The 24,002-nt window shown below is 54.1% G+C and overlaps 1 protein-coding gene across 1 annotated transcript in view; it reads left to right on the forward strand.

Annotated features, from left to right (window-relative positions):
* LOC144246558 (uncharacterized) overlaps positions 1-24,002 on the forward strand; it is a 215,167-nt gene that overhangs the window by 7,468 nt on the left and 183,697 nt on the right. The window lies entirely within an intron of this gene.

A 24,002-nucleotide genomic window follows, 5' to 3' on the forward strand; every position in this document is an offset into this window, starting at 1 on the left:
CAGAGTGACAGCAGGGCTGGGGGGACACTCGACCCCCCCAAAATCAGCGTGGGGATGGAGCGGGGGTCCCGGCCGGGCCGAAGACCACAGGGAGTGGCTGCGGCCGCCGGCGGCTCAGGAGCTCTGTGGGCAGAGAAAAGGGGGTGACACCTGACTGGGGGCCCCAGGGGAGCACCCACACACTGGGGGAGGGAGGACACGACCCCCGGGACACCCCTGACTTTCCTGCACAGGTAGAAGCTGAGCACCAGAGCCAGGAAGACAAAGCCGAACTCGGAGTCTCCAGTTCCTGACAGCATCTTGCTGTGGCAGCATCCGGCAGCATCTCTGGGGCGTCCGCAGGGGTCAGGACCCCCCAAAAACTCTCACAGGTATCCAAGCCCCTTCAAGCACCCTCCTGGTCGCTTCCAGCCCACTCAGGATCCCCTGAAACCTCCCTCTTGATCCCTTCCTGACCTCCCCAGGACCCACCAAAGCCCCTCCTGTCCCTCTCAGGATCCCACAGCCTCCTTCCAGTCACCCCCCCACTGCCCCAGGACCCCCAAACTCTCTCCCAGTCCCTTCTCAGCCCCACCAGGGTTCCCCCAGACCCCTCCCAGTCTCTTCCCAGCACAACCAGCCTCATCCCAATCTCTGCTTTTCCATCCCCAATCTCCTTCCAGCTCCTCCAGGCTCATTCACATCACTCCCAGTCACACCCAGCACAACCAAACTCTCTCCCAGTGTCCACCAGGACCCCCAGAACCTCATCCCACCCTCCCCAGTATCCTTCAAACACCTTCTTAGCCCTTCCAAACCCCAACCTCCTTTCCCAGTTTAAACCAGGCTCTCTCCAACTCTTTCCCAGTTGCTCCCAGCACATCCCAGTTGCTGTCCCAGCACCCCGAATTCCTCCCCTGTACCACAGTTCCAGCTCAGGGAGTGCTCCAGGCTAACGTGCTCCACCTGGCAGGTGGAGGTGAGCCCGGCCCGGGTCAGGGTTTCCAGCAGCACCAGGAGCTGGTGGGTTCAGTCCCCGTTGGGGACCACATCAGTGGCCACCACAGAGAGCTCCTGCTGGCCCTGGAACCACCTCAGCTGGACATGGGCAGGATAGAAATCCACCAAGGAGCACACCGGCCGGCGGGGCCGGACTGGGAGCTCGAGGGCACCAGCGAGATGGACACGCTGGGGGTCACTGGGAGAGAGCAGGGACACACTGGGATCAGCTGGGGGAACTGGGAGAGAGAGAGGAGGGGTGGTGTGTCCATGGGGCAGAATGGGAATGGACTGGGAGGGACTGGGAATGAACTGGGCAAGACTGGGATGATACTCAGAGAGAGGGGAGGGGATGGGGGGCACTGGCAGAGAGGGTGGAGATCTCGGAGTGAACTGGGGAGGAATTGGGAATGGGCTGGGAAGGAGTGGGAGGGACTGGGGCGGCACTGGGAGAAACTGGGAATGGGCTGGGAAGGAGTGGGAAGGACTGGGGCGGCACTGGGAGGAACTGGGAATGGGCTGGGAAGGAGTGGGAGGGACTGGGGCAGCACTGGGAGGAACTGGGAATGGGCTGGGAAGGAGTGGGAAGGACTGGGGCGGCACTGGGAGGAACTGGGAATGGGCTGGGAAGGAGTGGGAGGGACTGGGGCGGCACTGGGAGGAACTGGGAATGAAGCGCGCGGCACTGGGAGGCCGAGTCCAGTGCGGGGCACGCGGCGCTGCGGATCTGCCTGGCAACTGATGAGTCATCAGAGACTCGCGCTCTGATTGGCTGAGAGGCGGCAGCGCCACGCCAGGCTGAGATGGACAGCCGGGAGGCACTGGGAGAGACTGGGATGGACTGGGAGAGCCACGGGGTCAGTAATTAGTTGGTTGGTCCGTCTTTGGGATGCTGCAGGCGAGGCTACAATTCTGGATGGCACTGAAGCGAGACATTTGGGATCCCTGTCACATGATCCTGTCATTGATCAAGGAATGATGAGGGGGGCTCACCCTCACAGCCTCTGGGCACGGGTTCTGGAAAGTGTAGCACAAAGATACCTGTGTGCAGATGATCTTTATATGCAGCAGACCCAGTGGGAGACTATAGAACACGGGATCCAACGTCTGAGAGAAATGGCAGTGGCAGAGATTATCTTCTCAGATGAAATAACAACTAGGAATCCAGGCTTGGCACCATGTACATCTGTGATGTGGCAAAAACTTGTACGGCTTGGGCCACATGAATACGCTTCTGCTTTAGCAATAATGAAGCAGGAGGAGAGGGATGAGACCTTTCTCGACATGGCAAGGAAACTCCGAGCATATGCAGATGCTGTACATGGCCCAACCCATGCCAGAATTGCAGCAGTGGAAACATGTCTGCAGAAATTAGAAGATAAGAGGAGAATCATAAGAGACTCAGGGAGGAGATTAAGGAGGACCTTTTCCAAATTTCAGCAGTACAGATCAGAGGTTCTGGTATGCAATGTAGATGTTCCTCAGATGGTGAGAGAAGGTACACCCCACGAGCTGAGCTGTGGTTCTTCCTGCATGACTGCAGAGAAAACATGAGGAGATGGGACAGAAAATCTGCTGCTGCTCTGGCACAACGGGTGCATGAATTGAAGGAAGGCAAGACCCAGAGAGAAGTGCCACCAAATGGAGAGCAGCTCCAGTTGCCCGTAGCCAAACTGCCAGGCATGATGATGATGATGACATGTCCGATCCCCTTGAAGGAACCTCTAAGACATACGCCCAAGGCAAGAAGGATAGCCAGGCTTAGAGGGGCCCTGCCTCTAGCCAGGTAGAGGTGAGGGAAAACCGTGTTTTCTGGACTGTGGGGATTCAATGGCCTGGCACATCGGAGCCACAAAGATATAAGGCTTTGGTCGATACTGGTGCCCAATGCACGTTAATTCCATCAAGACACATAGGGGCAGAATCTGTCTCTATCGCCGGTGTGACAGGGGGATCACAGGACTTTACCTTGCTGGAAGCTGATGTAAGTCTGGCAGGAAAGGAGTGGAAGAAACACCCTATTGTGTCTGGCCCAGAGGCCCCATGTATTTTAAGCATAGATTACCTTCAAAGGGGGTATTTTAAAGACCCAAAGGGACTCAGGTGGGCATTTGGGATAGCAGCTGTAGTGACAGAGGGCATCCAGAAATTGAACACCTTGCCTGGACTGTCTGAGAATCCAACTACAGTAGGACTTTTGAAGGGAGAAGAACAAAAGGTACCAATTGCCACTTCAACAGTGCATCGTTGACAGTACAGAACAACTCGAGATGCTGTGGTTCCCATCCATAAGATGATCCGAGAGCTGGAGAGCCAAGGGGTGGTCAGCAAAACCCACTCACCCTTCAACAGCCCCATCTGGCCTGTGCGCAAATCTGAAGGAGAATGGAGATTGACAGTGGACTACCATGCATTGAATGAAGTGACTCCACCTCTGAGCGCTGCTGTACCAGACATGCTGGAACTCCAGTACGAGCTGGAGTCCAAGGCAGCAAAGTGGTATGCCACCATTGATATTGCCAATGCATTTTTCTCCACTCCTCTGGCAGCAGAATGCAGGCCTCAGTTTGCTTTCACCTGGAGGGGCGTGCAGTACACCTGGAACCGACTGCCCCAGGGGTGGAAACACAGCCCCACCATCTGCCATGGACTGATCCAGACTGCACTAGAAAAGGGTGAGGCTCCAGAACATCTACAATATATTGATGATATCATTGTGTGGGGGAACACAGCAGCAGAAGTGTTCGAGAAAGGAGAGAAAATCATCCGAATCCTCCTGGAAGCTGGTTTTGCCATCAAGAAGAGTAAAGTGAAGGGACCTGCTTGAGAGATCCAGTTCCTGGGAGTGAAGTGGCAAGATGGATGGGGTCAGATTCCTACAGATGTCATCAACAAGATCACAGCTATGTCCCCACCAACCAACAAGAAGGAGACACAAGCTTTCTTAGGTGCCATAGGTTTCTGGAGAATGCACATTCCCGAGTATAGCCAGATTGTGAGCCCTCTCTACCTGGTTACCCGCAAGAAGAATGATTTCCATTGGGGCCCTGAGCAGCAACAAACATTCACCCAGATCAAGCAGGAGATCGCTCATGCTGTAGCCCTTGGCCCAGTTAGGACAGGACCAGAGGTCAAGAATGTGCTCTACTCTGCAGCCGGGAACCATGGGTTGTCCTGGAGCCTTTGGCAGAAGGTGCCTGGGGAGACTCGAGGCTGACCACTGGGATTTTGGAGTTGGAGCTACAGAGGGTCTGAAGCCAACTACACCCCAACAGAGAAGGAAATCTTGGCTGCCTATGAAGGAGTCCAGGCCACCTCAGAGGTGATTGGCACGGAAGCACAACTCCTTCTGGCACCCGGACTGCCGGTGCTGGGGTGGATGTTCAAAGCAAAGGTTCCCTCCACCCACCATGCCACCAGACCTCCATGGAGCAAGTGGATTGCCCTCATCATGCAGCGTGCCCATATTGGTAAACTGAATCGCCCTGGGATTTTGGAAATAATTACAAATTGGCCCGAAGGTGAAAGTTTTGGTGTCACAGAGGAAGAAGAACAACCAGTGACACAGGCTGAAGAAGCTCCACCATACAACCAACTGCCAGCAGAGGAACCACATTAGGCTCTATTCACTGACAGTTCTTGTCGCATCGTAGGGATGAATCGGAAGTGGAAAGCAGCTGTATGGAGTCCCACACAATGGGTTGCAGAGGCCACTGAAGAAGAAGGTGGATCAAGCCAGCTTGCTGAACTCAAAGCCATTCAACTGGCCCTAGACATTGCAGAAAGGGAGAAGTGGCCAAAGCTCTACCTCTACACTGATTCATGGATGGTAGACAATGCTCTATGAGGGTGGCTGGAGAGGTGGAAAGAGGCTAACTGGCAGTGTAGAGGAAAACCTATTTGGGCTACTGAAGAGAGGAAAGATATCGCTACCTGGGTAGAGAAGCTACCTGTGAAGGTTCGCCATGTAGATGCCCATGTCCCCAGAAGTAGAGCTAATGAAGAGCAGCAAAACAATCAGCAGGTAGATCTGGCTGCAAAGATAGGGGTATCAAAGATAGACCTGGATTGGGAACACAAGGGGGAGTTGTTCCTGGCACGATGGGCCCATGATGCCTCAGGCCATCAGGGCAGAGATGCCACCTACAAGTGGGCATGAGACCGAGGGATGGATCTAACCATGGACAGTGTTCCATCACCATCATGTGATCCATGACTGTGAGACGTGTGCTGCCATCACAGGCCAAGCGGGTGAAGCCCCTCTGGTATGGTGGGCAGGGGTCCAAGTACAGCTATGGGGAGGCCTGGCAGATTGACTACATCACACTGCCCCAGACACGCCAAGGCAAGCGCTACGTGCTCACAATGGTAGAAGCCACCACTGGAAGGTTGGAAGCCTAGCCTTTCCTGTGTCTCATGCTACAGCCCATAACACCATCCTGGGCCTTGAAAAGCAGGTCCTTTGGAGGCATGGTACCCCTGACAGGATTGAGTCAGACCATGGGACTCATTTCAAGAACAGCCTTATCAACACCTGGGCTAGGGAACATGGCATTGAGTGGGTGTACCACATCCCCTACCATGCACCAGCTGCAGGCAAAGTGGAGAGGCACAATGGACTGTTAAAAATCACCTTAAAAGCATTGGGTGGGGGATCTTTCAAAAATTGGGAGCAGCATTTAGCAAAGGCCACCTGGTTAGTTAACAGCCGAGGTTCCACCAATCGAGCAGGTCCTGCCCAGTCTGAGCCCCTGAATATAGTAGATGGAGATAAAGTCCCAGTGGCACATGCCAGAGGTTTGTTAGGGAAATCAGTGTGGATCAATTCTGCCTCAAGTAAGAAAAACCCATTTGTGGGATTGTCTTTGCTCAGGGACCAGGCTGTACATGGTGGATAATGCAGAGAGATGGAGCAACACGATGTGTACCTCAGGAGGATCTGACTGTGGGGTGAGACTCGTGCAAATATCAATGTTTGCTGGATGTTACTGCCAGTGTCTGTACATGAAAACACACAGACACAGACAGAAGGAAATGTGTAAGTGTCAAAGGTTTGAGCAAGTGAAGTAGAAGGAAATGTGTAAATGTCAAAAGTTTGAGTAAATGAGATGGAAGGAAATGTGTATGAGTAAGTGAAAGATTGAAGTTTTTACTTGATGGAGTTTTTACATGATGTTGAAGATATGGAGATAAGGGGTAGAATATCCAAGGGTGACGTTATGGTGTTTGTATCTCCAATCGTGTGTTCTGTTTATGTTTGATATTCTGTTCTGTGCTTTCAGAACTGACTCAGAAAGTGAAGGTTTGTTTTGCCTTGTTATCAGCCGGCTCACCTCCCCCCATGCTCTGCTGTCTAGAAGAGGCCAGTGCTGGCTGGCTTGCTTTGCTTTGCTTGCTGGCTTTTGCTTGCTTTGCTTTGCTTTTTTGCTTGCTTTTGCTTTTGCCTTTGCTTTTTAAATTAGTTTAGCTAAGCAGTCCAATTCTTTCCCTGGACTGTTTCTTTTCCCTTTCCCTTTCCTGAATACCATCCAACCTGCTCTGGACTGGGACCAGGGAAACACCGAGGAGCACCGGGAGCCTGCGCTCTGTGATCTGCAGCAGCCATCCCCAGTGCCCAGAGCAATCCCCAGTGCCCAGACCCAGGCGACCACCCCCAGGAGAGACTTTCTGGATTTGTCATCTCTGCAGAGTGGTGAAAGAGTTTTGTTGTCATCTGATGTTGTTCATTTTTTTAGTGCTGGGAAGGGTTTTGTTTGTTAAATAAACAGGTTCTTTTCAATTTCTGTCCGAGAAAATTCTTCCCGAACCAGGTGGGTGGGGATGGGCTGTGGGGGTTTGTTTTCTGCAGGCTCCTTTCAGAGGTTTTATCTAAAATTTGCCCTAAACTAGAACAAGTATTTTTCTGCAAAACTTGTGGCTTGAGAGAGTGGAAAAAAACCCTGTTGTAATCATATTTTGGTTCCAATTACTTTGTGTTGGTATGGAGCAATTACTGGTTATGTTGTTTGAATTCATAGTGTCTCTTGGGGTGAAGGCTTGCATGTGTCTCTGGTCCCTAGGGTTTTTTGAGATCTTAATCCCTCTATGGTCCCTAGGTTTATTTTTTTATCCAGGAATAGCTCCAGTATTGTCCCAAATACGTAGTTTTTGGAGTAGAAGAGCACTGACCAGAATACCCATCAGGCTGGGCTTGGGTGTCATGGCTTGCAGGGAGTTTATGAAGGTGCTGAAGTCTGTTCCAGGAATGCATGGCTCATGGTCATGGTTGTGCAGCCAGTTTGTTAGAGGGGAAGCAGGGGATGAGGCTTTTCAGCCATTGTTTTCCTTCTTCTCCTCTGAATCTCTTAGCTCCCTATTAGAGAATGTTCCGTCTCCCCTGACTGTTAAAGAGACCATCTTCCTGGTGTTTAATCTGGTAAGCTTTCTCTCTACAGTCTGCAGTCTCTCTAGAATGAGGGCTGAGATTTCTAGAGGGGCTGAAGAGACCCCTGACCCAGGAGTAGACCCAGGTGTGAGAAATCCTGAGTGGTGTGGGAAATGGGGGGAGGCGGGAATTGGCACATAGACCATTTTCCCACATTCAAATCAATTTTACTGATTTGCCTAAAGTAGGAAGGTATAAACACTTATTGGTGATAATAGATCACTTGACTCACTTTGTAGAGACATTCCTTACCTCCAGGGCAACTACACAAACAGTAGTAAAAATACTATTAGAAGAGATAATCCCCCGCTATGAACTAGCAGAAGTAATAGACTCAGACAGAGGGCCACACTTTGCCTCCAAAATAATTAAAGAAGTAGTTACAACGCTAGGAACAAAGTGGCAATATCATACTCCCTGGCATCCACAAAGCTTGGGTAAAGTGGAAAGTGTAAATGGGAAAATTAAGAAACAACTAACTAAATCGATGTATAAAACACAGTTATCTTGGGTAAAATGTTTACCTTTAGCCTTGTTAAATATAAGAACTCAGCCCAGAACTGATATTGGAATTTCTCCATTTGAAATGCTTTATGGGATGCCTTATGACATGGATTCTCCTATAGATCACCCTGAAATGAGTAATCAACAAATTAACCAATCTGTCATGCAACTTATGAAAGCTTGGGAAGGGCTTAGAAGAGCTGAGTTATTAGTGCAAAAACCTCCTTTAGAGCTAGCAATCCATAATATAAATCCAGGTGATAAGGTGTTAATAAAAAACCTAGAAAGAAACCTCACTGACCCCAAATTGGGAAGCCTCCTATGTTGTTTTACTCACTACAGAAACTGCAGTCAGAACTGCCGAGGAGGGGTGGACCCATGCGAGCCGAATAAAGGGAGCGATTCCTGCTGCTGCCGAAGAGCCCTGGAGAATAACCAGCCAGCCCGGGCACCTTAAGGTCACATTTAAATGGACTGAATGGACTCAGTAAGAATTGTACGAACCAGCTGGTAGAGTGAGATATTGGACTATGGATATCCTATAACTAATGATTTTAGAGTATATTGTACAAAGAAGGATTGTGATTGTTACCCTTTTGTATGCTATATTTGTAAAATTTGCAGGAACGGTGGTGGGTCCATAGTTACAGAGGCACTCCTCCTAGGGGTATTTGTAAAGGTGTTATCAGTTAGAAAGAGAACTGACAGAGTCAGGCCTAACGATTGGAGAAGAGAACGGGACCCTACCAAGGGAATCCCAAGAGTGGTGGGAGGTGTTTACTAAGGGGGCTAGACCCGAAAATTGTTGTTTCCACTCCATTGAATCAATTCCCCTAATTGTTCAAATTATCAAAGGGAATTGCTGGAAAACTTTACCTGGGATTCAGTGTGACTCACCACAAGTGAAGGATAAAAGCTGGGAATCATTCAAAAAGAGGCAACAAAAACAGAGTAAGGGTCCTCCTGAAGAATATCCTTGCTCCGAGAAGATGGTGCACCTGGCGGCTCGGAGCAACCGAGTCGGCGAGCGAGGCAGAGGGATGAGAAGCGGTGGAGGAAAGAGCCCTCAGACTGGGACAATTCAAAGTATTTCAAGAACTGCCTCAAGGATACTGATCTCCCAAGGTTAAAGGTGAGCCCGGCAATAACATGTCAAAACAAACACTGGGAATGGGGAGATAATGATAATCAAACCCTGGGGCAGTTTGGACTCCACCCTTGCTGGCAAATTCTGTGCATATTAGTTATATGTTGTACCTGGCCTGTACAAAGGGACTATGCACACCAGCCATTTAATTGGACTCTGACCAAAACAGACCAAGGGAAAGTTGTTAAGGATAATGCCACCACTGTAGCTCCCAGTTTTTTGTTACTAACAAAGACTTGGTAAACTCTATGTGGGGATGGAGTAAACCTGAACTCCAGGCTACCTATTGGTGTCCTAGTTCCAATCCTGGGAGGAGATATTGTCATTATCCTGGGGAATATCTGTGTGGGTATTGGGGCTGTGAAACCATAGCAACCGCCTTGGCTGTCACCCATCCAGATCAATTTTTAAATGTCTCATGGTACCCTGAGGGGTGCAAAACTCTGGGGTATGGCACTCAAGGAGAAAATCTGTATGAGGGGGATTGCAGGTCCCATTGTATTGTTGTTACTAAGTTTAACTTTCAGACCTTACATTTTTAATAAAATCATAGACATTGTAAAAGGAAGATTAGAGGCAGCTCATCTAACACTTATTAGAGATAGGTAGGAAACATTGCCCAGGGACTTAGAAGTAGATGAAACCCTGTTCTTAAGCTACCAAGAGTTAAAGCGTTTTAATGAACAAATTGGTAAAGAGAAAAAGGGGGTGTTGTAATAAATAAAAAGGTCTTTGTTCATCAAAATGAGCATTAAAGGAGATCAGAATTTGAACTGAGTAGGGAATGCAACCAGCATAGAAGACTGTGCAACTAATTATATACAAGTTTAGTTTTAGGCCAAGGACAATCTGCAATGAAGATGAGGAGCCTTCATTCCTATGACCACCAAGGGCAGAAAAAAAGACCCCCCCCAGGAACCAATTGCACCAGCGCAGAGTGCATAGAGAGAAAATACGTCAACCGAAAAAGAAAGGGATTATAAAACCAAAAAGGTCAAAGGGGGATGGTGCTCCGTGGCAGAGCAGAGGCTTCCTGGCCACCCAGCGCTGTTCTTTTGCTTAATACCGCTTGCTTAATAAATTCTTGTTAATTGATTTATCTATAATTAGCCTCCCCAATTGAATTTGTCCATAACACCCCTGGCCCAGCAGCAGGGGACAGGGGGCACGGCCTGTCCCCCTGGCCCAGCAGCAGCCCCGTGCCCTGCCCAAGGCGCTCCCAGCAGGGGCTGGGCCCCAGAGGCAGGGGGAGACCCCAGTCCCGGGGCAGCGTTTCTGCCCCGTCCCCTGTCCAGCCCAGCCTGCCCCGTGTGCGCAGTGACCGCTGGCACGGGCTGCCCTGGACACTGTGACCTGCTGGGGACACTGAGAGCTGCCCCACTGTGACACTGCCCTTGGGATTGCACAGGCACCAAACAAACCCCAGCCAGCACCGCCCCTTGTCATGTCCCAGGCACCGGAGAGCATCAGAGCCAGCCCCGCTCCTGGTGATGTCCCAGGCACCAGGGCACATCCCAGCCCCGCTCCTGGTGATGTCCCAGGCACCAGGGCACATCCCAGCCCTGATCCTGGTGATATCCCAGGCACCAGGACACATCCCAGCCCCACTCCTGATGATGTCCAAGGCTCCAGGACACATCCCAGCCCCGCTCCTGATGATGTCCCAGGCACCAGGACACATCCCAGCCCCGCTCCTGGTGATGTCCCAGGCCCCACAAGTGTCCCAGGTGTGGGAAGAGCTCATCACACAGCTCAGCCTTGACCCCAAACCAGCAGAGGCACCATGAAGTGCAGCCCTGCGAGTACCCCAGTGTGGGAAGAGCTCCGTGCGCTGCTCCAGCTCCATCCCCCACGGGAGGATCCGTGCTGGATGATCCCCAGTGAGCCCCGGTGGGCAGAGCCCTGGTGACCCGTGGTGCTGCTGATCCATGTTGGGAAGACACCCAGCTGGGGGGCTCCACATCCTCCTGGCTCCCCGTGGCCTGGATTTTCTTTTCATTTCTCTTTGCCCTTTCAAAACTCTTAAAAGCAGGTAAAAATAAAGATGTTGAGCTAAGACAAGGATGGGGACATGGGGGGGTCTTGCAGGGGATGTGGGGGATGCTGGGTTTGAGGGACTTGGGGGTTCCTGGGAGGGACCTGGGAGTTGCTCAGGGCTTTGGGCACCCCAGGCTGAGCGGCTCCAGTTGCCCTGGGAGACCCTGGTGGAGGTTCTGGGCAGCTGGTCAAGGACCTCCTGCCCTGGAACTGTCCCCATGTGCCCCCATCCCAACGCCTCGTCCACCTGCAGCGGCTGCCCAACTCCTTACTCCCCTTCCATACTCCACTTGCCCCTGCCTGTTCCCGTGTCCCCCCTGTCCCATTCCCATCCTGCTCCCATCCCAATCCTGGCCCCATTCTTGATCCTTGTACCATATTCCCTGTCCCTGTCCCTGTCCCTGTCCCTGTCCCTGTCCCTGTCCCAGTCCTGTTCCCTGTCCCCATTCCTGGTCCCTGTCCCCATTCCCTGTCTCTGTCACCACTCCCAGTCCCTGTCTCCATTCCCATGCCCCATTCCCTGTCCCCATTCCCATTCCCTGTCCCCATTCCCATTCCCTGTCCCCAATCCCGGTGAGACATTAATTTTGAAGAATTAACAATTTTAGGAAAGTTAAGATGGTAGTTAAATTAGATGTTGCTGACTTATCGGAAGTAGATAAATGGGCTTTGTTCATAGTTAACAGTAGCTGGATCTTAGATAAGATATCCAGGATCTATTAACTCATTGCTTGCCAGCTTTATGCTTGGGTAGCTGTGCTTATCATGTGAAACAGAATGTGATCAACAGATTTCAGGGACACAAAAACAGTTGCAGACTTCCCATACTTTAGGAATCCATTAAGCACAGGAAAACGGCAAGGATTCATTTGTCACGTGTGCACGGGAAAGGCAGAAAGGTCAGAACGAGGAAGACTTATTTTACTTCCTCATTTTGGAGACCCCTCCCCAAAAAGGACCCCTGACTCATTTCAGGGAACAGAACTACAGATGCTTAATTGCCTTTTTGCCAATTAGCATGTGAAGCGGATCAGAGGAAGTGACAGGGATATGAATATGCATTCATATTTTGTGTATTCAAGACTTCTGTAAATATAAAAGCTTTGTAATACCTGTGATTTTTGCAGTGTGCATTAGGGAATTATCCCAGGTACTGCCTGGCTGTCTCAATAAACATACACTTTCTAACTTTAAACCCGTAGAGAGTTTTTGTCCATCTCAGTTGGATATCGATATTAGATTGATATTCATATTTTAGTAAATCATTGTCCTAAAGAAGTCCTAGTATGTGCATTAACATGTCTTTTCTTAATATTCGAGTAATAATTCTTGCATTGCTTTAAGATAAACTGGTATGATTCAAAGAATATCCACTGAGGTACACATAGAACATCGATTTATCATAAGCAAATTGCAGTTGCAGAGATTTTCACTGACATTCTGCCACTTGTCATCATTTTAAAAGTGAAAAGTCAGCTATTAAAGTCAATAAAAAATTTCTAACTTCTAACAAAGGGAAAAAAGTATATGGTTTGCACTAGATAAAATATAAATACAGAAAATGTCTCCCAACCAAGTTCCTTGCCCTGATCAAAACATCTCCCAATCAAGTTCTTCGCCCTGAACCTGGCTGATAAAACAAATATTTTCAGTAAATGTGGATGAAACGTTGCATAAGTTAATAGTATTCAAAGTCCATGTTCTGTTCCTATTATTATTTTTATACAAAGAAAAAAGGGGAAAGGGGTTGGATTGAGGGTACACCCTCCTCCCCTCTGAGTCTGTTCTCATGTTTTACAATAAATCCTACAACAGTACAATACAGCTGCCTAAAATATGGACACTGGAAACCACAGACAGCATTACAAATGATCACCTGCCTCATGGACAGTTCATAGATGGATTTGATTTGTTTACAAATTATTTCTCAAGTTTGCAAACAGTTTTTCTGTTTACAGATTGTTTTCTGGAAGTTTGGTTTTTCCCCAAGGGATCAAGTGCTTAAAGGTTGTTTTTTAAAATTGGGTTTTTCTCTAAGTGTTAAATGGGCTCAGGGTTAAATAGCTTTCTGCTTTTAGAGATAAGTTCAATTTGTAACCAAGAAGCATTATGCCTGTGGCCTGAGTTCTCCCCTAACAGTTACTGGAGGGGAATGCTGCAGCTCCAGTGTAAATTAGATGCACGCTGTCCTCTGTCACCATGTTTGCAAAGGGCCCTTGCAGATGGGTGACAGAGAACAATAAACAGAATTTTATAAAGAAAAGGAGGGTGAGGTGTTACCATGATTGACAGGGGTCTTGACCAATCCAATATCTCCCAAAACTGCAGGCACCTCACGGGCCAGAACCTGAAGGGGCATGGAGCTCAAACCAATGAGAGCTTCCAGGCCTGGTCTTTCAAATGCCCTGTGTAAGGGGGGCTTGGGAAATAAAATCTCTCTGTTGCCCCATGAACTTGGGAGGAGCAGTCTTTGTCTCCTGTGCCCTCGCTGCCCCACAAGACCAAAGAGATGCTCACCAGGGCCCTCCCTGTTTGTGGCTGTCCATTGCCCAGCTGAGCAGGCAGCCAGTTGTGTTTGCAGGGAGCTGCCACAGGCAGACACACAGCAGCTGGAGATTTGAATAGCAGGGCTTGGGCCAATTCTTTTTCTTTCAGAGTGCAAGAAAGATGCAAAAGCACAAGGAAACATGGCAGTGTTTTGGTGGAGTCTCTTTGTCCTGTGAAGTTCAGTAGTTGTTGGTGTTTCTGTGCTGCTGCTAATCCCTTCCATGAAAAAATCATTCTGGGAAGGAGCACCAACATCTGACATGCACCAAATGTTGCCCCCAGATGCTGCAGGTGCTGCTACCAACAGCCCCTGTAGGACGGAGCACAGCCCCCAGTGCACACCAGCTTTGGCTGCCCTCTGGCAGAGAAGCCCTTTTGGGGCACAGGTTTCTGGGCAGGAGATGGGCACCGGTGCTGCCAGGGCTCGGGGGAACTCTGCTTGGCCGGGGACTGTGCCTCACCTGCTGCTGTCAGCACTGCCCGGGCCCCAGGGCTCAGAGCAGCATTCCTGCCCTGGCCCACACGTTCCTGGTCTGTGTCCCATGGCCGTGCTCAGGATGGCCACCATGTGGGACGTGTCCCGAGGAGGCCGTGCCAGCTTCTGTGGAGGCCCCGTGCCCTTCCCGCCGCGGCTGCGTCAGCAGCTCCGGGGGCTCCTGCTGCTCTGAGCCCGCAGAGCAGGGCAGCGTTTGCTGATGGGCTGAGCCCTTCCTAAAGATCCTGTTGGGCTGTCTGACACACCTGGGCCAAGGCATTCCTTCCACCCTGGGACACTCTGGGGGGCTGGGGGTGGCCCCAGGGCAGGTGGCAGTGAGTGCAAGGGCCCTTGGTGACAGGGTGCAGCATGGTCACCGTGGAATGGAACGGGACAGGGATTCCAAGGGCCCTTGGTGACACGGTGCAGCATGGTCACCATGGAATGGAACGGGACAGGGATTCCAAGGGCCCTTGGTGACACGGTGCAGCATGGTCACCGTGGAATGGAACGTGACAGGGATTCCAAGGGCCCTTGGTGACACGCTGTGGCAGAGGTGTTGGCAGTTACAAGTTACAGTTACACTCCACAGTGCTCGGTGCACACGACGAGAGAGGACGCGAGAGAGCAGTGCTGTGAGGAGCCCTCGCACAGCCACTCGTTCCTGGCTGACCCAGAGCTTTCCCAAGGTATTACTCCTGCAGGTGAGCTCGTGGCCAGACCAGAGCACTTGGTGACCCCTGGCCTTCCCGAGGCATCTCTTCTGCAGCTGCCCTCGAGGGCAGACTGTGGCATTTGCTTTTCACTGCCCTTGACAGGAGTCTCCTGTCCTTGTGGCTGGAGCCCCCAGGACCAGAGTGCAGGACTTGCTGTCCTGTAGCCTTGCCAAGACTTCACTCTTGCAGGTGCCCTCAAGGCACGACTGCAGCACTTGCTGACTCGGACCTTTTCCTTTTCACCTTCTGCAAGCAGCCATGAATCCAGGCAGTGTCGTAGAGCACAGACCTGCGAGCGGGCCCAAGCTGGCCTGGGGGAAGGAGGAGAAAGAAGGCCCTGGATCTGCCCCAGCAGAGCAGCCTGAAGAGCTGGAGCAGTTCCAGCCACGGCAGAAGGGTGAGTGGCAGAGCTGGGCCACAGGGCTGGTGCCTGCAGCCAGCTTGGCCCCATGCCATGCCATGCCATGCCATGCCATGCCATGCCATGCCATGCCATGCCATGCCATGCCATGCCATCACATCCCCTGGGGCCATGCCCATGGACTGGATGGAATAGGGGCCGGGCAGACACCCCACAGCCGTGCTCCGTGCCCTGGGCCGTCGCGGGGCTGTCCCTGCCTGGGCAGCGCAGGGCTGGGCTGTGTTCTCCGGCTTCTCCCGCAGCCCCTCAGCTCGGGCTGCGCTCGCTCTTTGCCAGGTGCAGCCGTGCAGCGCACACGAGAGCAGGAACGCACCCGTGGCCGCTTCCGCAGAACAGCGCAGGTACCTGCAGCCATCCCCACCTGGGCTGGGCCTGCTGGCACTGCTCAGCCCAGCAGCACGCCTGCAGCACTCCGTGGCTTCTTGCCCTTCTCCTACAGCTCGTTTGCAAATTCATCAAGAGAATTCGGCAGGAAGAGACCGGCGCCATGGGCCCTGGGCTCAGAGCCTACTCAGAGCTCCTCGGACATGAGACCAGTGCCGCCCTGCTGGATTTGCTTGTGCAGAGGGGTGTTTCCAGAGCAGAGCAAGTAGGCAGCTGTGGCCAGGCTTCAATTCCCCCATGAGTCACACGGCTTCCCAAGCCACAGTGCTGGGCCCTGTGAGCCTTTGAGGCCATCGCAGTGTGGTGGGAAGGGAAGCACTTCTCTGGGGACACTGGGAACACTGCTCCCTCTGGCAGCTTCCCAAGTCTCCCTGTGCCTTCTCCAGGTGCCTGCCATGGTGAAGTACATCCACCAGTGGCTCATGGCCAATGATTCTGCAGAGCACAGGCTGGACAACGCCCTGCTGTATCTCACAGAAGCGCAGCCAAATGACGCTGTAATGACACTCCTGCGTGTGGCCCCATCCTGTGACAGGTATGGGGCCCACCTGCCCAGAGGGCTCAGGGCTCACCCCAACCCATCGCCCTGTACAGCCTGTGCCAGGTGTCTGACCCACAGAGAGTCCCAGGGCCCTCTGGCTGCTCCCTTTCCCAGCCCTGGCATGTCAGCCCCCGAGCCTGCTGCCATGCTCCCTCGCTGCCCCACAGGGGCCTGTCCCCACAGGGCTGGGCTGCCTGGCTGCTGCTGGAGAGGGGCAGTGAGCAAAGGCAGAGCCGTCGGTCAACCCGGGCCCCTAGAGATGCCCAGGCCACGGTGCTGTGTCTGAGATCCCCTGAGACAGATCTCTAACCCCACAGAGCTGCCATGGCCATGTGGAAGACCATCATGTGCACGCCCTGGACTGCAGAGCTGGCACAGCAGATACTCCTGGATGTGCTGGGGAGCTGGCCAGAGCACAGCACGTGCACCTCCGATGGGGACAAAACGGGTGTCTTTGTCCTGGCTGTGAGTTTCTGCCAGTGGCCTTTGCTGGCCCCAAGGTCACCTGTCCAGCAGCTCTCCATCCTCCTTCCCCCACTGCATCTCCTTGCCTCAGGGCCTGAAAGCTGGCCTAGGGACAGCTGCAGGGCCACCAGGCCCGCTGCTCCCCCTGTGTCTCTCTGGGCCTCTCCCTGCCACGCTCGGGCCCTGTCACACGAACACCTCGGCACTGAGCGCTGTACTGGGGGGCTTTGTCCTTTGCAGGCAACTGTGGTAATATGGAAGATCCTCCAGGAGCGCTGTGTCCCAGATATAGTGGATGAGCATTTCCCGCAGTTATTTGTGCATCTGCTCTTCCAAGTGTTCTCCAGCACCAAAGAGATGCCAGAGGCGGTTGGTACCTTCTGGAAGGGATGCCAGGAAGAACACGGCCTTGCCACCAGCCCCAGCAGGTGCTCTATCCCAGTCCTTCTGTACCTGCCACATGGCCAGGGCAGGAACCAGTGCTCCCAGTGTGACCCGGGCTTTGCTCTGCACTCAGGTTTGCAGTGAGGACCCTGAAGTCCCTGCTGTGCCGACTGCACTATGAGGATGTGGTGTTGTCAATGGAACGCAAGCGTGGCTGGGACACGCTGCTCTGTGCTGACACCCACATTTATGCCGTGGGTCTGCTGGCCAGGTGAGACCCCCTTCTCCCCATTGCTCCCGGCATTTGTGCTCTGTGTCTGGGGTATCCCACTCAGTCCCTGTGGCTGTGGGCCAGAGGCACGAGGGACGGCCAAGCAGACTGGGAAAGGATGGGAGAGGAGGGTGCCCAGTAGCAGCCACATCTCAAAGGGCCCAGGTCCCCCTGCAGGGTGGGGGGTAAAGACAAGAACTGCATCAGTCTGTCCTGGGAGGGGCTTCCCCCCCTGGCTCAGGGTCTTAGTGTCATAGGAGCAGGCCCCCAGCTGGGTAATCATTATCGCTGACTCCATATATTTCAGAGGTCCGATCAATAATAATTATTATTAAGAAACCCAGTGTTCTTATAGATAGTTATGATATAGATTGATTTAATGGGTTTTCAAGTCTAAACATTATCACCATTAGTTAATTAAAAAATCACGCTTAGGTAGACAAATCTCCGTAACATATTCAGATGTTCACAATACCAGGTGCAGCATGTTAAGATAAGAATGTTTTTTCATTCTTTCCTCTGATCTTCTCAGACTTTCTCAGGCGATGCCTGGGAAGGTTGTCTGTTTCTCTCTGAGGCCAGAGAGCTGCTGCCACATCTTAGTGCCATTTTCCGCCTTCCAGGGAGATACACAATGAATCCATCGATTTGTGTAAAAGCATCTCAGACTGTCTCCTTCAGTTGCTCCGCAAAGAGATGCCATACTGGAACTTCCCTGCCCTGGCATTCCTTGTGGGGGTGAGTCTGAAGGCCGGCACTGCCTCCCAGCTCTCTGCCCTCTCGTAGCCGCAGCTGCCTGGGACGGTGCCCACGCCCTGTGCTGCTGCCTGGTCCCCGCCCTGTGCGGTTCTGGGCTCCTGCCGGCCGGGTCCCCTGTCACTGCCCTGTGCCTTTCAGGTCCTGCATTGCCTGGACTTGAGCGCATGCAGTGACAGCATCATGGATCTCTTGTCGAGGCACTTGCTGAGTGAGTGCACAGAGATGCGCCGCCAGGTTCTGAGGGCCCTCCTCTTGCTCAGGGATAATCCCTCGCTGGTAAGGAGGGGCAGCAGCTGAAGCCGTGCAGGCAGCGTGGGGCTGGGGAACGCAGTCGCTGGAACTTGGCTGGGCTTCAGGCACTGGGGCAGCCACTCCCAGCTCTCCTGCCTCCCACTTCAGCTGCCCGAGGGCTGCGGGACAGGCCTTTGGCCTCTGGGCCCTGTGGCAGAAGGGTGGCCTTTCACACACCTTTGCTCCGCACAGGCCAAAAGAATATGGAGCCTGACCGAAAGCCTCGGGGAGCTCCTGCAGGAAAATGATAGTGATGTGGTCAGGATGGCCATTGTTCTAGTTAGTGATTTGTTCCTGGATAATGACGCCCCAATACCCAGCCTCATCACCCTGCAGCTGGCTAAGGTGCTCCTGCCACTCTTTGAACACGTAAGGCTCTGTGCCCTCAGCCACGGCCACTGGCTGCTGCCCAGACACTTGGTGCCCTGTGGAGATGCAGGCCTGCACCAACGTGGGCCAGAATCAGCTGATGCCAAGGTCTTGTTTCCTTCCTGTTACACAGGATGACAGGCATGTGCAGTGGATCTCCATGTTTGTATTTCGAACCTTGCTGTCTACTGTAGAAGAGGAAGGAAAAAAGCTCCTGATGACACAAGTGTGTCACAGCCTGCTCCCACTCTTCTTCCACTGCCATGATGAGAATCAGAGTGTGGCAGAGGTGAGGACTCGCGGGCTGCTGCTGTCCCGCTGGGAGAGGGCTTGGCTGCCTCCTACCCTGGCACCTAGTAGGCTGGATCCTCCTCCTGGCCCTGGCACAGGGATGCTGATCCTGGGCTGTAGGGCGATTTCCGTGTCTCTACTGCTCTCCAGGCTTCTCAGGAAACTCTCCTTTGTGTGGCCAAATTCCTGAACAGGAGAGATCTTGAAAAATCTGTAAAGAAGGAGAAACTGTGGAAGTTCATTGAGATCCTGGTAAGGAGGGCCGGGAAGCCGCAGCCCCAGCCTGGAGCAGCCCCTGAGCGCGGTGCTCGGTGTGCGGGCTGGCAGCTGTGCCCCTGCCCGCTGCTGCAGCCCGAGGCCGCGCGGGCTCTGCTCCAGGCTCCTGCGGCCCCAGCCGGGTGCCCATGGAGCCCCGGCCCGGGGGGCTGCGGGGCCAACCCTTCCCTCCTGTCGCTCTCTCCAGCTGGCAGAGGACAGCAGCAGCGTGGCCGAGCACCTGCGCCAGGCCCTGCCCTACCTGCAGAGCCCACAGGAGCCCCTGCGAGAGGCGGCCGTCAGGTTCATGGGTGAGCCACGAGCTGGGCCAGGAGGGCGTGTGGGCACAGGGCTGGCGGCGCCGCTGGCAGGGAGCTGTGCCCTGGGCCTGACAGGCTCTGTGTTCCCAGGGACGGCCGGGCGGCACCTGAGGGGGAGGAAGGAAGAGCTCCAGCTCCTCTCTGAGGGTGAGCGAGGGCAGCGGGCTGCCAGCGGGGGCTGCCGGGGGAGCTGCGAGCCCTGCCCCGGCTGCGGAGGGCTCTGCTCCCTGTGCGGACCAGGACTGGCGTGGGCAGAGCACACAGAGCTTTCAGGGCACCTGGGGGATTCGTGGCCAGCAGCTTTGGGCTGATCCAGCTGGTCCCTGCTCCCTGCTGGCCACGGCCAGAGCCGGCTGGGATGGCCCTGGCACAGAGTTCCCTCGGGTCCCGTCAGATGTGGGAACTGACCATGGCTCTGTTCCTCTCTCTTTCAGCCCTTGAAGGCTTGGAAAATGATATCAGTGTTGCCGTCGCAAGCCTGGCAGTTCAAACATCGTACATTCTCCAGGAAGCAGAGAGAGCTCCATATTCCACCTTTGACAACCTGCGTGATCGGCTCTGCAGGGCATGGAGGAGACGGCCTCGTCTGTCGGGGCTCGGCTGGCTGCGCTGCTGGAGCTCTGCAGAGAGCTGATTCCAGAGGCTCTGTCTGCAGGGCCACCCAAGCCAGCAGGACTGTTTTGTTTCTTTAAGATTGTTCTTTTCTATATTTTTTGTTTTTCTTTAGCGTAGAAATATAGGATGTGTTGCTATAGACAGACTCCCAGGATCTTTCTTTTGCTACCCAGGCTCTGCAGGGCCTAGGGGAAGAGGGAGAAAATGGTTCCTGGGCTCAGCAAGCTGCCCAGGCATGCAGGGTTGCAGGGAAAATGGCCACAAGCCCCTTGGCCTTTGGTGGTTCTGCTGAAGCCTCTGTGCTGCCCACAGAGCAGATGGGCAGGGGCTGGAGCTGTGGGGATCACTGTGAGAGCGGTGCCTGGAGATGGCCACAAGCCCTGTCCCAGGCAGGAAGCGCCATCCGTGTCCTCCTGCCCGTGTGTTGCTGGCTGGATTGCTGAGGGCTGCCAGGTGCCTCTTGGTGGGGCTCCTCTGGAGCTCCTGTGGGGCTGCGGCACTGCTGCCGGGCAGGTTGGCCGGGCTGGGGAGAACCTGAGGAGACGGGGCCACAAAGGGATGAGGGGCTGTGGGAGCCCTGACAGGACAAGGCAGTGGGAAGGCACGAGGGGGACGTGTGAGGGAGAAGGTAACGTTGGCTCGGGGAGGAAAGTGTGTTGGAGCCAAAGAGACCACTCACCCTTATGTTTGTGTGGCAAACAGAGCACATTTTTTCTCAAGCCCTTCCCTCTAAAGGGCCTTTGAAAACCCAGTCCGGATGATTTCACTGCTCTGATCTCTGCGCCCCTTCAGATTCTGGCCTGGGCAATGCCTGCAGCCTTGGGAGAGATGTGATGGGCCCGGCCCCTGTCAGTCAAAGCAGGGCTGGTACATTCACCCCGTACAAGCCAGCCTGCGCGGTGACACGGCAACAGAGTGCGAGGCACAGCTCCGGGAGCTCCCCGTGAACCTCAGCTCTGGGACCACTGTCTGCCCCAAGCTTCAGGGGCTGCAGTGGGAGCCCGGCTGGGCTCTGCCCTGGGGCCATCCTGCAGGGACAGCTGCAAACAGGGAGCATTCCCTGCCACAAAGAGCCAAGGCAGGGCTGCAGGGCAGCTGCTCCAGCCCCAACTGCACTGCTGAGTGCTGTGCTCTGGGGCTGGGGCTCCCCGCACAGGGGACTGCACTGGTGTGCCAGAGGAGACAGAGAAGCTGCAGCTTCAGCCTAACTGAGGTGGGTGCGTGGGCTGGAAAGAGTGGGGAGGCTCCAGGGGATTCACAGAGCTCATCCTGCTGCAAGGACAAGGAAAAAGGAGCGGGAACTCAGCAGTGAGGAGAGCTGGGGGCTGGAGAGCAGCTCTGAATGACACTAAAATCCCACCAGACCTCTGAGACATTGCTGCTCCTCAGCCAGTGACAGGATGAGTCCCTTAGCCTGGGGCTTGGCCTTCCTCATGGCGAGGGGCACCAAGGAAGGGAACAGTGTGATGGAGACTGGAATAGGCTGGGAACTCACTGCGGGAAAAGAGGAAGCAGTTGGGATGTAAAAGGCAGGGAGAAGAGAGAACAGTTCAGAGAAGGGCTGAGCTACTGCTTGAGCAAGCTGCAAAAAGTCATTTGGGGTCATCCCAGATTGATTTCATTTCAGAAGTTATTGAACAAGTTTATTTTTTGGGTGGCTGCATGTTTTCTTGAGCTGTATTGCTAAAATGCTCAAGCCAGTCTGTGCTGCAGGGCACCCCATTTCTCCTTTGGCTGATTGCAGCCCCGTGCTGAGCTCCAGCAGGGCCCTGGCAGAGCCCAGAGCAGCCTCAGCACCCGCAGAGCCCGGCTGCAAGGAGAGAAACCAGAAAGCCCCGTCAGCTGAAGGCTCCTGTCCCCTTGTCCCAGCCACCCGCGGTGCCCAGGCCATGCTGGCCGTGCCAGAGCTGTGCCCAGAGCTGCCCATCACTGCTGCCTTTGGGAGCAGAGCAGAAGGGCAGGACATGTGCCCAGCCTGCAGCCAGCCACGGCACCTCCAGCCCTCAGCAGCTGCCCAGAGCAGGACGCTCCTGTGCTCGCTGCCATCTCCCCAGAGCTCTGATCCCACCATCCCCAGCGGACAGGACCCACCTCACGCCATCCCCTGCTGGAAGAAAAGCTGGTCCCAAACGATGCCCTCAGCCTTCTCCAAGGGCACGGCCCATCCACGCCACAGCTGCTCCCAAGCACGTCCTGATCCAGACTGGGCCCCACCTGGAACACTTCCTCTAGAAAAACAAATATCAAATTATGGAAAATAGGTTACAGACAAAAAGGGGAACAAGAAAAAAGGTCAAAGATCTTACCTCTGTCAGGGCCTTAAGGAAGGCCCAACCCCTGCATGCTAGGGAAAAACCCACCATGGGGGAGGGAATCCCAGGCTTTCTCCCTTCCCCTGCACTGCCCCCATGGTGATCCCAAAGCAAACAAGGGCAGTGGAGCAGCCCAAGCCCTTCCTTGCCTGCAAAGCAAAGCAGCCCCTGCACAGGGTCTGGAGTCCCACCTCTGCTCCCACCATGGGGGTTTGTTTGTGTGGGGCTGGCTGCCCCAGCCCAGCCCCAGCCCGGGGCACGGTGGGTGCTGGGGGCTGTTGGCAGGGCCAGGAGCCCACTCCCATTTCGTACCCACCCCAGCCCATGCCCCCAGCCCTGCCAAAAGCAGCCTGGCAGCCGACTGAAGGATCAGCTGCATCTGCCCCAGCAAAGGGGGAACCTTTGGTTCCTGGCCAGGCTGTGCAATGCCCAAATCTGGGAGCATCCCCCAGTGTGTGGACTCATCTGCAAACTCCCTGTGGAGCCTGGCTTTGGAGGAGGTTTCAGAATCAAAGTCCACCATCTTCAGCCTGCCGGTGGTCAGGTGGAGCAAGAGGTTGTCATCCTTGATGTCCTCACTGTCCCCAGCAGCAGCAGCCCCACCTGGGACAGCTTCTCCAGGGGCTCCTTCTCCTTCCCTGGGCCAGACCAGGCTGTCAGGGCTCTGCCCAGGGCCCCAGCCATCCATGAACCATGGCAGGCAAAACCAGGGGGATGTTGGCCACCAGTGCTTGCCACACCAGGTCTCCAGCTCAGCTCCAGCCCATGAGCTGTGTTCCCTCCTGCTGACCCCTGCTCAGAGCTACAGGCAGGACAAAACCTGTCTGGTCGGCTTTGCTACTGAGTGCCAAGAGATGTGTGGAGCTGTTACCTGCCAGGCCCCTGGATCGAACTGTGCACGTGGATCTCTCCCATCTTCTAGAGCAGAGGAACACCCTGCACCCAAGGATCACAGAAAATCTCTTCTAAGGATGGCCTGTCCAAGGGCTGCATGGACAAACACCTCTTAATGACATCCTGGCACTCTGGGGAGAGAAACCAGAAATCACCAGTCATTTGGAGAAGTTGCCCCCTTTTCCCGTACCCAGGCCATGCTGGGTGTGCTTAGAGGTGGGCCTAAACTTCCCCATGGATTTTCTGTTTGGAGGAGAGCAGGAGAACAGGACATGTGCCACCTCCTCAGCAGCTGCCAGAGCAGAATGCCCATGAGCTGCTGCTGTCTCCCAGCACTGGTATTGCTCCCGAGGCCAGAGATGAGGATCCACCTTGAGAGAGCCATCCTGGGAACAAGATCTGCCCCCAGATATCTCCTGGCCCCTCCTGAACGGGTGCTTCCCCATGACCAGGTGGTGCAGCAGGAGGCCCAGGGATCAGATCGCCGCTGCCTCACCGTGGTAGCGTTGCTGGTGGATCCACTCTGGTGGGCTGTAGGACAGGGTTCCTGTGGAACACAGACACAGTTCATCAGGGGGATGTTGCAGCCTCCAGCACCTGGA

The sequence above is a fragment of the Lonchura striata genome, chromosome 35, assembly GCF_050655825.1.
Source record: "Lonchura striata isolate lonStrDom1 chromosome 35, ASM5065582v1, whole genome shotgun sequence".
NCBI lineage: Eukaryota > Metazoa > Chordata > Aves > Passeriformes > Estrildidae > Lonchura > Lonchura striata.